At 41.4% G+C, this 15,010-nt stretch overlaps 1 pseudogene across 1 annotated transcript; it reads right to left on the bottom strand.

The window, feature by feature from the left end:
* Positions 1-13,599: 13,599 nt before the first annotated feature.
* On the bottom strand, positions 13,600-14,275 carry LOC308415001 (calcium-binding and coiled-coil domain-containing protein 2-like; annotated as a pseudogene). The gene is made up of 2 exons: positions 14,084-14,275; positions 13,600-13,706 (listed from the first exon to the last, which is right to left on the bottom strand). The product of its transcript is annotated as a calcium-binding and coiled-coil domain-containing protein 2-like (transcript).
* Between the last annotated feature and the right edge of the window lie 735 nt (positions 14,276-15,010).

Below are 15,010 nucleotides of genomic sequence, written 5' to 3'. Positions count from 1 at the left end.
GTTTTCCCCATCTATGATAACTAAAATATTGCTCGGTATAGTAGCTCAGTTGGCATTCATGGCATCTTAGAGTATGAATTTCCCTAGGCACTTTTGGCTTTTAGAGTCACCATTGGGAAGTTGGGTACAATTCTAGTAGTTCTGAGTTTATATGTTACATAGCCTTTTTCCCTTGTGGCTTTTACTATCATTTCTTTGTTTTGTATGTTTTCTGTTTTGATTATGTGGCACATGTATATTAATTTTTGGTCCAATCTAGTTGATGTTTCTTTAAGCTTCTTATATCTTTATAGTTAAATCTTTTGGTTAAGATTGTTTTTTATGATTGTGATACACATTTTTTTTCTTGATTTTTGAGATGGGATTGTTCACATGCTATTGCTATTATTCTTTTATTTTACCCATATTTATTGAATAATCTCTGCATTTACATTTCAGTTGTTATCACTTTCCCATAATCCCATCTCCCCTCCACATCCTATTGCCTCCATGAAAGTGCTTCCTCTTTCAACCAGTCTCCCACCTCAGCACCTTGGCTTTTCCCTACACTGGGAAAAGGAGCCTTTAGTGGACCAAAGACCCCTCCTCCCATTGATGTCAAAAAATGCTATCCTCTGCTGTTTATTCACCTAGGGTCATGGGTTTATTCTTTTTATACTGTTCTACATTTCGTGGATACTTCAGAAATTACTTAGGTTTTACACTTTCTTTGACTGATTAAATTAAACTATTATATCTCCAACACCTAATACTTTGTCTTTCTTCTATTGAATTAGTTGGTGTTGCTTGTGTGTGTAGTTCCTATTTACTTATCCAGATTTTCCCTTTTCAAAATTCCCTCAGTGTGTGCTTTCTTTATTACTTTTATTTCCATTTTTATGCCTTAACAATTTTATTCACATGATAGTTTTGGTGGCTTCCTTGGCATTCTTTAAGATATTTATTTATTTATTTATTATTTTGTTTGTATTTTTTATTTCTTTAAGGGATTTATCTTCATTACCACTTTAATGACATTATGATCTTCATAAAGCTGCTTTTAAGGTTACATCCTTATGCTTTAGCTGTGTTTTAATATTCAGGGGTTGTTATGAAAAGATATCTGAGTTTTATTGGTGCCATACTTTTCTGGCTGATCTTGATTGTGTTCTTCCACTGGCATCTGGATTTGGAATGAAGCAAGTAGTTCTAGTTGTTGATTTCTGAGTTTGTTTTGTTAGATGCTTGTTCTGTTCTTTGGTTTTTGTTACTTTTTGCTTTTTTGTCTTTTTTGTTGTTGGTTTTTTTTTTTTTTTTTTTTTTTTTTTGTTTTGTTTTTATGTCCTGTATATCTGTCACATTTCTTCTGATCCAGTGGGGTATAACTGTCTTCAGCTACTATTTGACTTCTTTATTCTAGCCTCCTCTACACCCTTTCCACCCTTTAGACTTCCTAATTCTACCCAGAAGACAGAAAAAGACAGATACTGGTCCTAGTTATTATTTATTATACTACTTCTTCCTGATTAGAAATGTTGAGTTCTCTGGGGCAAGTTTGATATCTCTCAGCAGAAAATCTAATTTCTTTTTGTTCTTGTTTTTTCTTTGTTCATGACTACTTAAGGAACCATGGCTAAAAGCAACCAACCAACAAACAACAACTCATCCAGCTTCTCAGGCCTTAGCATTCATTTGCTTTATCATAATCCATAGAATTTTCATATCATGCAATTGCAGAAACTATCTGTTGCTGGCAAAATCACACTCCCACTAGAGCACGAGACAATCATAATGAGCTATTGTTGACACACTGAGGCAGACCCATATTCCATACCTGGGATTAACATGAAAACACACTTTTATCAAATTCTGTGATTTAGAAAAATAAATAAATAAAGCAAAAAAAAAAAAAAAAAAAAAAAAAAAAACTCACTACAGTAAAAGCTATTGGTCCAAACTGTTGGCTAGATGACTAGAAGTTAGTTTGGCCTTTGATGGAACAGGAGTCCTTTGTTCGAGTAGAGAAGGTGGGATATGATGATGAGATATAGAGTGGGGATTGGGGGCATTGAGTGAGTTTAGAAGGTCTGTTGGTAGACTGCCTATCTGTGGTTCAGGTAGGTGGTATGGTTTCTGGTACAGTACAGAGTTTCTACCAGAGTTAGCCTACAGTTTTTCTTGTTCTTTGGCTTCAAACTCCTCTTCAAACTGTTGTGACCTATACATACTTGTTAATTTGACTGATTTGGTCTGTATCTGGGAAGCTGATGTCCCAGGAGTTGGGAGCAGGAGAATTTCCTCAGGATGCTGCTGTGGTAAGATATGAGTCAGAGGCAGTGCAGTGGGTCTTTGTGAAAATAATCTAGGACCTAAGTAGTGGAGCACTTCTACATGTTCTACAGGTAGGAGCTTTATTTACCTGTTTTTTTTTTTTTTTTTGTTTGTTTGTTCGTTTTGTTTTTGGGTTTTTTTTTTGTTGTTTTGTTTTTTGTTTTTTTTATTTTTGTTTTTGTTTTTGTTTTTTGTTTTTGTTTTTGTTTTTTTTACTAACCTGGCCTTCCCTTGTTCTTCTGACATTCTAGAGGTTTTTAAATGGGATACTCCAGAGGTGATGCCATGAGGGACAATGGTATATTCATGTATCTCCACATTCAGGAGTATAGCAAGTTTGAGGCCTGGGGGCTAGAGACACAACTGAGTAGAAAAGATAGAACACTTGTAGCAAAAGCAAAGAAGCCTGAGCTCAAATTTCCAAACTCACATAAGAAACTAGAAATTTCTTAGAATATGTATATATAACCCCACTGAAATAGGGAAAAGGCAGAGGAGGATCACCAAGGCTTGCGTGCCACCAATTTCTTTCTCATTTTCTAATCAGTGAGATAGTCTATCTTAAGTGAATAAGCAGAAGAGTAATAGAGTAGAACACCTCAGATCCTCTTTAGTTTTTGTGTATGAATACATACAGATGTGCTTTCATACATGTGCATATACAACATCTACAATAACATTCACAAAATTAATAATGAAAAAGAAAAGAAAGTTGTGATAAGTGATGCCTTATAAGCTATAACTAGGCATATAAATATGTTTTGAAAGACCTCTGAAGGGAGACCCTCACTCAAATATCAGGAGAGGTGCACACCCAGTGAGGCACCGAGACCAGACTTGCTGCAATCGCACGAGGAAGTTTATTGAAAGTGAAACAGAGTGAGATCTCAGGCCAGCATGCTGGGGTCGAGACTCATACACCACGCAGGGGTAGAGGAGTTCGACCCCGGCCTGAACTTGTAACGGGCTTATAAAGGCAAAAACCACAAAAGGGGGAGGACAGGGGGAGAATGAGGAAATTCAAAAAGAGCAATGAGGAAATTCAAAGGGGAAGAATCATACATTTTTTAGCCGTACACCGGGGCACACTTAGGGCATAGAAACATTCCACAGAGGTCATCCGGATCTTCTGTGGTTATCTTAGGAACTCAGATAGATCTCAAGAAAGTGGGATTTCCTGGGAGCGATTTCCTGCAGAGGAAATCCCTAGGGCAAGGAATCAGTGTCCTTTGACAACCTTTTACTTTTCATTCCCCCGTTTTTCTTTTTGTAAAAAGCTCTAATCTTAGAGCGATCCCTCAGCTTTTTGTAATATCTGGTATTGTTGTCTTAGGACCGTTACCTGTACAGCACTCACCCTTTCTTTTATAGCATTATAGCTTTGTAGCTGAGCTATTCCTTCATAGTAAGGGGGATTGGAAGCAAAACATAGCCAGAAGGACTGAGTAGCGGCAGGGTTAGTGCGGTTTAAAACAACAAATGCACTATCAAGCAGATTGAACAGGTGGTCCTCAGTTCTCATAGGGAGATAGGAGGGTGTGGTCAAAAGGGGATATGAGTCCTCCTTTGGTGACAGAGTGAGACGAGGAGGTCTCTCAGGCCTGGGTACAGGGTTATCAAGCACAGAATTGGGGCCTACGGGTCGTGTGGGTGGACTCTCTATCTTTATTTTAATAACAAAAATGAATCCAGGATCCCCTCTGCCAGTATAGACTCTCCATCCCCAACGATTTCCTCTTACCCACTGACGATCTTGTTTTCCCTGTGGGGTGAAGCTGATATTTAGAGGGTTACAATAACTGTCTTTGCACGGTCCCTGAGGGCTACCGGAGCTTTCAGAGGCACACCCAGTCCTATAAGCCGGGTATTTGGATGGATCTCTTCCCCATTTTCTGGCTCCCCTGGCCTACGACCCTTTTAAACTATAATTAGATCCCAAGCGGAGGAAGGGTTCCAGTAGGCTTCTCCCATGGTCTCACATCCCCATTTACTACAAAAATAGTCTGAGGCCCCTCCACACCATCTCTTCATTTTCCTGGTGTGTCCCTGTCCGGGGCAGACATAGAAGTCTGCTGCCTGAAGGTTGGCTCGGAAAAACTGTCCTGAACACCCCAATGTGCTTCCTATGCAATGAGGGACACACTGTTCTTCTGGGGGTGTCTTTTCTAAATTGGTATAACTGGAAAGATCCCAGGCCATAGAGCCAGCTGCTAACTTACAGACATTGGGTGCAAGATTAGGCCACCAAGTCCAAGGGGGGTGCACTGCCGTTGTTGACAATACGACATTGCCCTCTTCATTAAGCACTTCCCAGGTTAATTTTTGAGGGGCATGGGGGTTATTACACAAGGTTGGGGCTACGACAAAGGCACAGCTTAAGAGGATTGTCACCGGCTGCCACTGTACCCAAGCAGCAATCCCGTTGACCTTGACTGCCAAGGGGGGTAGTTAACAGCACCAGGTAGTGTCCCTTCCACCGGGGCTCAAGTGTACCAGCGCGATGTCGTCTGACCGGGACTGAGTCTCCGACCTGGAACCCGTGGGGCACCACGGTGTTTCCTGGAGCGTAGGCTTCTTTGATTCAACTCCAGATCTGTGTTTTAATAACTTCTAAGGCCTTTAAGTGGGTAAATAGAACAGAGGAGGAATGACTTCTAAGGCCTTTAAGTGGGCAAATAGAGCAGAGGAGGAGGGGGAGTTAGTGCCAGGATCCAATATCCCGCAAGACTCCGTTAAGGGGGGGCGGTCCCCCATGTAGGATTTCATAAAGGGTAAGGCCGAAACGCCCCGGCGAGTTTCGGACTCTAAGAAGTGCAAAGGGGAGGAGGGTCACCCAGTCTTTACCACCGGTCTCAATAGCTAATTTAGTAAGGGTCTCTTTTAGAGTTCTATTCATTCTTTCTACCTGTCCTGAGCTCTGGGGTCTGTAAGCACAATGTAATTTCCAATTAGTCCCCAATAAACAAGCTAATATCTAACTTACCTGGGCAACACAGATGGCCCATTGTCTGATACAATTACCTTAGGGGTGCTAAAACTAGGGAAGATCTCTTCTGGAATCTTCTTAGCTATGACCACTGCTGCCATTTCTCTCTTTGTGGGGAGGCTTTTACCCGCCCAGAAAAGGTATCTATAAAGATTAATAGATACTTATATCTATATCTTCTTGGCTCAGTTCTATAAAATCCACTTCTCAGTAAACCTCAGGTCTATCTTCTCACCTCCTGGCCTTCTACATACATTTGCTTTCTAACATGGCACACAGTTATCTAGTCAAATCTGACAGAAAAGAATTTGAACTCAAGACAGTCTTTATAAGTTTGTCTACCTCTAGATGAGTCCATTGATGCATTCTCTTCAAGTCCAGTGCTGTACACCAGGTCCTGGGTAGGGCAATGAGCTCAACACGTTATAGGGGTTAAGTACTGTGAGGTGGAGTTCTGCCACCAATTTGTTTACCTCTCAGAGATCTTGAACTGTCCAGCAGTCGTTGGTTCCATGTTTTCGCACCAGTAGGAGAGGCACACCTCAGGATGATGGACACATACGAAGTTGTTGGAGTAACTGAATGATGAGTGTCTTGATACCGTCTCATGCCTCCTTTGATATGGGGTACTAACGCACCAATAGCCTGGACTTTCAGCTCCATATGGACAAGGGCTGGTTCTTAGCCTCCCTCATTCCTGCAGTCTCTGCCCAGGCCTGTGGATATGCCTGCAGCCACCAGTCCGTCTAATCAGAGGCAGGCTGTTTAGAGTTGGTACTCATCCTCCAACTGGATGGTTCAAACCTGCACAGGCTCCCCTTCTGGACCTCTAACCTGTGGTCCATCAGAGTGGAAGTGAATCTGTGCCCATCTTAGTCAGGAAGTCTCTCCCCAACAGGGTGCAGGGACAGTCTGGAATTACAATGAATAAGTGGGATACCCAGCCCACTCCGAGATCCACAGATCTTTGGGTAGTCCATAAATATTTAAAACTTTGGAGCCACATGTCCGGGGATTCTGTTGCTGGTGTCCCCTTTTTTTATCTTGTTGGGGCAATTCTTGTCTCAGTGGCCTTCTTCTTTATAGTAAGCACATTGACCTTTGTCAAGAGGCTCCCTCCTAGTGCCAGACTTGATTCCTAACTCCCTGGCCCTTCACTACTGTGGCCAAAATCCTACAAATTCCTTTTTTTTCTACTACCCTCCTGTCCTCTCTTTCCTCTGCCTTCTGCTTCTCTCTTTCTTGCTTCTCTTCCTTAGTCTCCTCCTTATGATACACTTTCTCTGATTCCTTCACCAAATCCTGCAAGGTATAGTTTTGGAACCCCTCTAGCCATTGTAACTTTCTCTTAATATCTGATGCTGACTGCTGTGTAAAGGCCATAGCCACCTCTGCCTTCTGACCCTCAGAGGTTGGGTCAAGGTATAACCCCTGTAAGCTTCCATTAAACGTTCAAGAAACACAGACGGCGTTTCAACAGGTCCCTGAAGAACCTCTCTTACCTTAGCCAAATTCATGGGTCGCCTTGCGGCTCTCTTGAGACCTGCCACTAGAGCCCGGCGGTGGACCATGAGACACTTCTTACCTTCTGCAGAATTGTAATCCTAGTCAGGGCAGATCAAGGGAAAAGCTGCATCTATAAGATTAGGGAGATTGGTGGGGGTCCATCTGGTCCTAGAACATTTTTTCTAGCTTCCAGGAGGACCCTCTCCCTCTCTTCCGTAGTAAAGAGGACCTGCAAAAGCTGCTGGTAGTTGTCCCAAGTGGGCTGATGAGAAAACATCAGGGACTCAAGTAGTCCCGTCAGGCCCGAGAGGTTCTATGAAAAAGAGGGGTGGTTATTTTTCCAGTTATACATATCGGTTGATGAAAACGGCCAATACTGTAGCGGGACTAGTTCTCCCGGAGCTGGGGCGGGTCCATAAGCCCGTAATGGTAGGGCAATAGCAGAACCAAGTCCTGTGCCATTTTCCCCTGGGCTTCGACCCCGGGGGCTTTGGGTCCTGGCCGCTGGTCCTGTTTCAGAGGCTGTCTGGGAGTCAGTGGGAGTCGGTGCCTGTGGGGGACTTGCATGAGAAGCCGGTTGAGGGTATGGGGGTGGAGGGTTGTCGAGGAGAAGAAAACCATCATCAATTTCAGGATAGATCTGCGTGAGGGCCGATGGAGCAGGTGCCAGCTTGTCCGGAGGAGGTACTTTTGGTTTCGCAGCCACGGCCACCATTGCCATTTCTGCCCACGCTGTCCAGGGTCTCACCCAGGATGTCGGGTTTTGGACCAGGTCCTCCCACAGGATGATGTATGAAACCTGATCGGGGTGTCCCCCTGAAGCCTGAAAAACAATTCGCTTAACGGCGGAGATGAGAGATAGATTAAAAGTTCCCTCCGAAGGCCATCCTGCGCCAAAACTTGGCCATTCGTCGGAGCAGAAAGTCTGCCACAGTCCTTTCCTAACTTCAACAGAAAGATTATGGGCCCTTGTCTTAACGTCCGTCCAATGGTCCAAAGTCAGTGTTAGTGGAGTCATCACAGTCTGGCCCATTTCTAGTTCTGACACACACACACAAAAACACTCACAGATACTACAAAACAGAGAGACAAAGTCAGTCGCCAACCTCGAGTCGACCCGAAATCCTAAAAAGAGCCAGATGGCCCAGAATTGGCCCTCTGACACAGATCGTCAAGGAGAAAAACTGATCTCCTGACTTTTCCCGCAGGGATCCACCAGGCGTCCCTGGTCCTCCCCCTGTCCTCCTGGGACGTCTCCCAGGGCGAGCAAACAGCGGACACCCGGACACATCTATCCCTGTCCACTCCGCTCCTCCCTTGGAAGAGCAGACTCAGTTAGAGCATTTGCGAATACAGAACTGAGATTGCACCAGACCTCTGAACAATCCACAAACACAGAATCACAATCTGGACAATCCACAAACACAGAATCACGATCTACAAACACAGAGTCACAACAGGACAACAAGGAAAGAAAGGAAAGAAAATCCTTACCTTCAAGTAGGTCTAGGGCCCCTGGGTGGTCGCGCAAATCCAGGACGAGCCTCCAAATGAAAGACCTCTGAAGGGAGACCGTCACTCAAATCTCAGGAGAGGCACGCACCCAATGAGGCACTGAGACCAGACTTGCTGCAATCGCACAAGGAAGTTTATTGAAAGTGAAACAGAGTGAGATCTCAGGCCAGCATGCTGGGGTCGAGACTCATACACCATGCAGGGGTAGAGGAATTCGACCCCGGCCTGAACTTGTAACGGGCTTATAAAGGCAAAAACCACAAAAGGGGGAGGACAGGGGGAGAATGAGGAAATTCAAAGGGAGCAATGAGGAAATTAAAAGGGAAAGAATCATACATTTTTTAGCCGTACACCGGGGCACACCTAGGATGTAGAAACATTCCACAGAGGTCATCCGGACCTTCTGTGGTTATCTTAGGATCTCAGATAGATCTCAAGAAAGTGGGATTTCCTGGGAGCGATTTCCTGCAGAGGAAATCCCTAGGGCAAGGAATCAGTGTCCTTTGACAACCTTTTACTCTTCAGTTTCACAGTTTTCCCCTCAGTGCTTAAAGATCGCAAGTATAAACTGATTATTCTTCCTCCAAGATGCTCTTTTAATTGCCACAAAATGACCATCCATAGGTAAGAGGCACAATGAAGAACTATTTCTAAAATACTCACCAGAAAATACATGCATACCCTTATAAACTTAAGTTACCAAACAGTTCCATGTCTCATTGAATGTTTAAAATTAGGTGATTATCTCTTTTGTACAAAAGACAACATTATTTCCTATACATTTTTGGATCTTATCTTATTCTAAATTGATGATTCTGGTAGAGGAAAAGGAGACAACTGGGACTATTTCATTTAACTACCATTGGTAATTATAAATGGAAATACATATGTATTAGTTAAAAGCAAAAGTTTTCTTACTATAAATGTTATTAAAAATCTTCATTAACTGTATTTTTATACACAGTTTTCTTCCAAATATTAATTTCTTATTAGGAGAATTTGTGAAATTATGAATAAACATGGTTTCCATGGGCTTTTATATTTCAATGCTTAATTATTCATTTATGGAAGAGTTTGAGATAAATTAATAGGTGTAGTCTTATAGGAGGGTGCAAGACCTTTTTAGATAGTGTGGCGGTAGGACCCGCTTTCGGGGACCCCCACTCGATTCTCAAAACACGGGGTTCCAATGAAACGTGAGAGACTTTCTTGCTGCAAAAGCATGAGGTAGTTTAATGGCAGACCTCCGGGCAGGAGACAGAGGTAAAGACCTCAAGGCTTGAAAGCTGGGGGGTTAAATAGGGAGGGGGTTGGGAGAGAGGGTTGGGAGCTGGGAAAAATTACCATGAATACAATATTTACCCAACACCCATTGATTATGTGCAGTTAAGAAGTCAGGAGACTGGTGGAGCAGATACTTCTCTAAGTCAGGATATATGTGGCTAACATCTAATTTACATTTGAATAGACTCGGGAGAGGCTCATTGACTGAGGACTCAGTTGTAAAAGACAGCCAGGACCAGAATGTTTTAACAATGGGCTTACCTGGGCATGCCTGGACTTGTTTTACAAAGTTGTCAGTCCTAGGCTTTTAAGCTTAAAAACTAACCTTTTTTGCCCCAACTTACATGAGCTTTTATTTTTATTTTTATTTTTTTTTTCTTTTTTAGACCTTGAATTTAATTTCCTTTTATGGCCTTGTTGGAAAAGGTATATCACTGAAAGTATGCTTTCAAGTTTCAAAAGCCCATGCCAGATCCTGTGTCTCACTGTTATTAATGTCTGCTGAAGAAACTGTAATGTTTTTAGCTACTGCTCTAATATTCTGTCAGTCTGCTTCCTCCCATGATGAAATGTAATAAGCATCTAAAACTGTAAACATAATCTCAAATAATGTTTTATTTTTATAAGAGTTATCTTGGTTGTGGTGTCTCTTCACAGAAAAAGGAGAGTAATTTGTACAGATTTTAAATGTATTATTGGAAGGAAATTAAATTCTAGGACTGAGAACGTTGTGAAACAAGTCCAGGCATGCCCAGCTAAGCCCATTGTTAAAAAAACATCCCTTAGGCTGTGTCAGCTGACCTTAAAGATAACATAGGAATGCAGAAGCTGTCCCAAGCAATCTTTTACAACTGAGTAATCAGTCAAATGTAACTTAGATGTTAACCACATGCATAGTGACTTAGATAAACATCTGCCCCACCACTATCCTGACTTCCTAACTGCATGTAGGCTATGGGGGTTGGGTAAACTTTGTAAACTTTGTACTTCCCATCCCCCAACCCTCTCTCCCAACCCCCTCCCTAGAAAACTCCGCAGAGTCTCATGGTTGGTACCTATATCTCTTGCATGAGATACTTATCGGCCTGGAGTTCAGCCATTAAACTACCTCATGCTTTTGCAGCAAGAAGGTCTCTCGCGTTTCATTGGGCAATGCCATGTCCGGAGACTCGAGTGGGGGTCCCTGAAAGGGGGTCCTACATTATGATACTTATTTTTTTTTACTGGAATTCTCTTTATATATATCAAAATAACCATGTACAAGATTACTTAAAATGTACTCATTGACAAAAAAAAAACTATTTAATGTAAAAATGTTCAAACTTCTCATCATTTTTATTGCCATCAATATTGAAAGCAATATCAAACAGTTCCTTGTTGTTTGATATGAATAAACAAAGGTGTGAGTGTTGTTTTTAGATATTTGGAAATAGCTATACTGAATGGAAGGATGGGCCTGATGTTTGCTTGCTGAAGTTCTGAATATTCACCAGTCATTTTATAAATTGAAATTTGTAAGGGTTCATGCTTACTTAGCAAAGGTCACCTGCCTTGTCCGAGAAGAATAAAATCAGACCAGTTGGAGCAACCACAGAACAAGAAATGTGTTTAAATTTTATTGAGAGTGATCATAATTTTTAGTTTTTTGTCAAGAAACAGAAAATAATAGCAATTTCTAGGATAAGTACAGTTGTATTTGCCAGGAAACAATGCTATTTGCAAGCTCTACAGGGTATACAAGATTAACTCTAAGACCAATTGTTCTCCCCAACTTTAAAGTTTCTTGACTTCCTGGGGAACCTGCAGAAAAACACAAAGAAGCCTGAATGTTTCACTGCTTGAGGGAATCTCTCAGGAAATGGGAGGCATATTGTACCCCAGGAGTCAGGAACTCTAACCTGATAAATCTATAATGTAGGCCTCTCGAGGCAGCTGGGCCAGTGCAATTCCATGGTTCCCTGCTGACACCTGCAGCCTTACATATCAATTTATATTATAATTTTGGTATTCTCAGTACAGATATCATCTATTTCTCTCTTCTTCAAAATAGTCTTTATATATCTTTATAGAAAGTATAAATCTAAGGGAAGAATATACAAACTGCATCTGAGAAATGTTGTCAAAAAAGGACAAGAACTTCTGGGAGGTTTTATTTTTATTTTATTTTATTTTATTTTTTTGAAATCTAATTGAAAAGACTTTTACAGACCAAAATAAGATTATATGAGTATTCGTAACATTAAAAAATACAAATTGCATATATTAGGTATATCAAATGTTGAAGGTTTAATAATATAGTATATGCTGCAAATTAGATTCCTCGCCTAGGCCCAGACAGACCACACCAAACACGGTTCCAAGTGGAGAGGTTTAATAGAATGGGATGGGGCAGGGGTCAAGGCCGGGCGAAGAGAGGAATAGGAAAGAGAGAGAGGAGGAGGGGTTTTGGTCTTTTGTAGGGGTAGTGATGTCACTTACTCCCAGGTTGAGATGGGATTTAGAACTGATGTCTTCTGGGAATTCTTTGGCTGTTTCCATGGCAATTGATGTGCTAGGTCCTGTCACCTGTGGGTGGAGCCATTACTGGGGGAGGGGGCTATCCTAAAGTCAACAGTATAACATGTATATTTAGACATGTATATTTAATTTGACTTTATGTTTAACTAACTGTTCAATTCATAGGGAGAAGATTTATCTTACTTTTTTTCCTTGAAAAGAGAAATTTATTTTTAATATCAAAGTTCATAAAAGACTCATTATTCTTACATTTATACAAACTCAATTAACTACAGAGAAGGTTGCAAGCTTACATACTCTCTAACCATCTCTAATTAGCCACTAAGTGACCAACAGACTGAAGCAGTGCCTCAAGACCAGTCTCGGCACTTAGGAAGGTGACTCAGCAGGTTTGCCTAGTTATAAACCTACCTGGGTTTCACAGTAAACTCCAGATTAGCCAGAGTAAGAAAAAAATCTTTCTATATATGACATAATACATGCTAAATGTATAGAGAGGAACATATAATGCCAATTGCAATTATCTAGATAGAAACAAAAGCTCCTTTTCAAAGCTCACATATCTTTGAATCTACACTCTCTGCTGTGCCATTTTTGGATAATTTGATGTGACTGCTTGAAAAGAAAAAGACTGAGGAAGATTTAAAAAAAAAAAAAAAAAAAAACATTTGAGGTCCTCTTGCTTGCTTATCTCAAGGTTAGGAGTGTGGCCTTGGCACAAATGCACTGGACAGAATGTGGTAGGCATCTCAGGAGATAATGACTTAGTGTCAGACAGCTGCTGTAAAACAGCACTTACCTTCATCCTGGGCACTGGAGGTGGCAGGCTGAGAGGCTGATGATGACAGGGTGGCAGCAGCATGGTCAATGTTGTCCTACAGACTGCTTTCTAAGCAGCAGTTCTACGTGAACCTCTAAGGAGTTTTGGCTAGGCAGCCTTCTCAGATAAGATAATTTACAGTAGAAACCATGTTCTACATTGAATCTGGTCCAACACAGACTTCCAGGCTGGAGTGCTCATGCAGGGACAAGGAAGGACCTGTGTGTCAGCAGACCCATCTTTTCATCCCTGGGTAGAACTTCTTACAAAAGGTACAATACAAAACATTGGGCTCCAACCAACCCCAGTCTGTAAGGAAAACTCCCTTGGATACCAGAGTATGAGTTTTTATAATAGACACATAGAACAGATGGACTAGCAGCTCATTGAGGTGAAGGGACCTTGGACTTGGGAGCCCCTCTTTGTGAAGGGACCTCAAGCTTAGCAGCTCCTTGAGATGAGAAGAAGGTGTGTTTAGCAGCTCCTTCATGTGAAGAGATGCTTTTGTTGTCCAGGGCACTGTGCAGTGCCTTGTTCTCATCCTTCAGAAGAGAGCGTTTTTAAGTCTCTTGTTCTCTTCCTGCAGAACATTGGAATTGATCTTTCTGTCGCTCAGTTGTTTTGACAGGATAGAGTCATTGTTCTTTAGCTCCCACTGTTTCTACCATGCTGCAGCTTTCTTCTCCTTTAGCATTTCCACTGTCTGCTCAAGTAATTTCCAGTGCCTCTTTTCTTCAGTTAAACTGAGGCAGAGCGGTTGTTTTCTTTCTTGAGTTGTTTGAAATGTTCTGTTTTTTTCTTGATCTCTCAAATAAGATTCTCCATTTCTTTTTCTGGAGATTTTAGCTGGGTCTGAAGCTCTTCTAGTGTGATCAACATGTCCTCCTTTTCCAATGTTATCTTCTGGTTATACTTTTCAGGTGGAGCATCCCAATCTTCCATCAGGCCTTCTCTTCCTCCCAAGAGGCCCTCTCTTCTATTTCCTGTTCTAAGTTTTTATTTGGCCTCTGTGTTGCCTTCATTGCCTCCTTCCTCTGGAGCTATTCATAGAGGTCATAAAAGTTGTCTTTTACTTTCTGGTTTTCTTGGTAAAGCTCCTCACTGAGCTGTTTCATCTCGTCTGTCCTTTCTTTATTGATGACAACCATTATGTATGTCCTCATCAGGGTCTGAACAGAACTGGAAAGGGATACTTATTCCCTGAATCAAACCATCATCATCCACATAGCAGGCCTGATAATGCTCCACATCCTTGGGCAGATAATAAGCTTTGAATTGTACATTTCCTGCTGTGTGTTTGATTCCTTGTTTAGGTCTTTGGGCAAGGGAGTCCTCATGATGGTGGGTCTTCTTTCACCCTACTTGAAAGATTCCAATCCAGTCCTTGTGACTATGGATAAACTTTTCAATGAGAGTATTGATACACCTCCAGGAACATAGAGGTGCTGCTGCTCCTCGTGGAATCCAGGTATGTCAACCAGCAGCACTGCAACAGCAACAACTTATTTTACTTTTTAAGTTAAAAAATAAACACAAATAAAAGACATGAAACACTAGTTTTTTAAATATAAGACACCAAGAAACAATAAAGTGAGAACCATTGAACAGCCAATAGCAAGGTGATCCTAGAAAATGTTTTCATGAACTTTTTACTCCATCATGTAAGGAATGTTGCAGCATAGACCCTTTCCTGCTTTCTGAATTGAATCAATAAAATTTATAGGTAAGCCTAGAAGGAACACATATAGAGCTAATTTCTACTAAAGTATCTAAATTCTGTAAAATAAGTATCTGAGGATGTAATGGTTACAGAGACAATAATAAAAATGCATGTAGAAGGTTTCAGTTAAGTATGCACATGTGTACAAATCATGCATATAAGAAATTAATTCAGTCTTGAGGAAGATACTTCTACCTACCTAAAGCAGTGATGAATGTTAGCATATACCATGAAGTTATTCTTCACAATGTTGAGATTGAAAAAAAAAAAAAAGAAAGAAAAGGCTGTAAGACAGAGACACTGAGCCTCTGAAAAGATTCCCTATGATAGCAAAAGAAAACTAGTCTAAATT

Source organism: Micromys minutus (genome assembly GCF_963924665.1).
Source record: "Micromys minutus genome assembly, chromosome: X".
Lineage (NCBI taxonomy): Eukaryota > Metazoa > Chordata > Mammalia > Rodentia > Muridae > Micromys > Micromys minutus.
The sequence above is the reverse complement of the archived record's forward strand: the minus strand, read 5'-3'. Positions and strand labels throughout refer to the sequence as shown.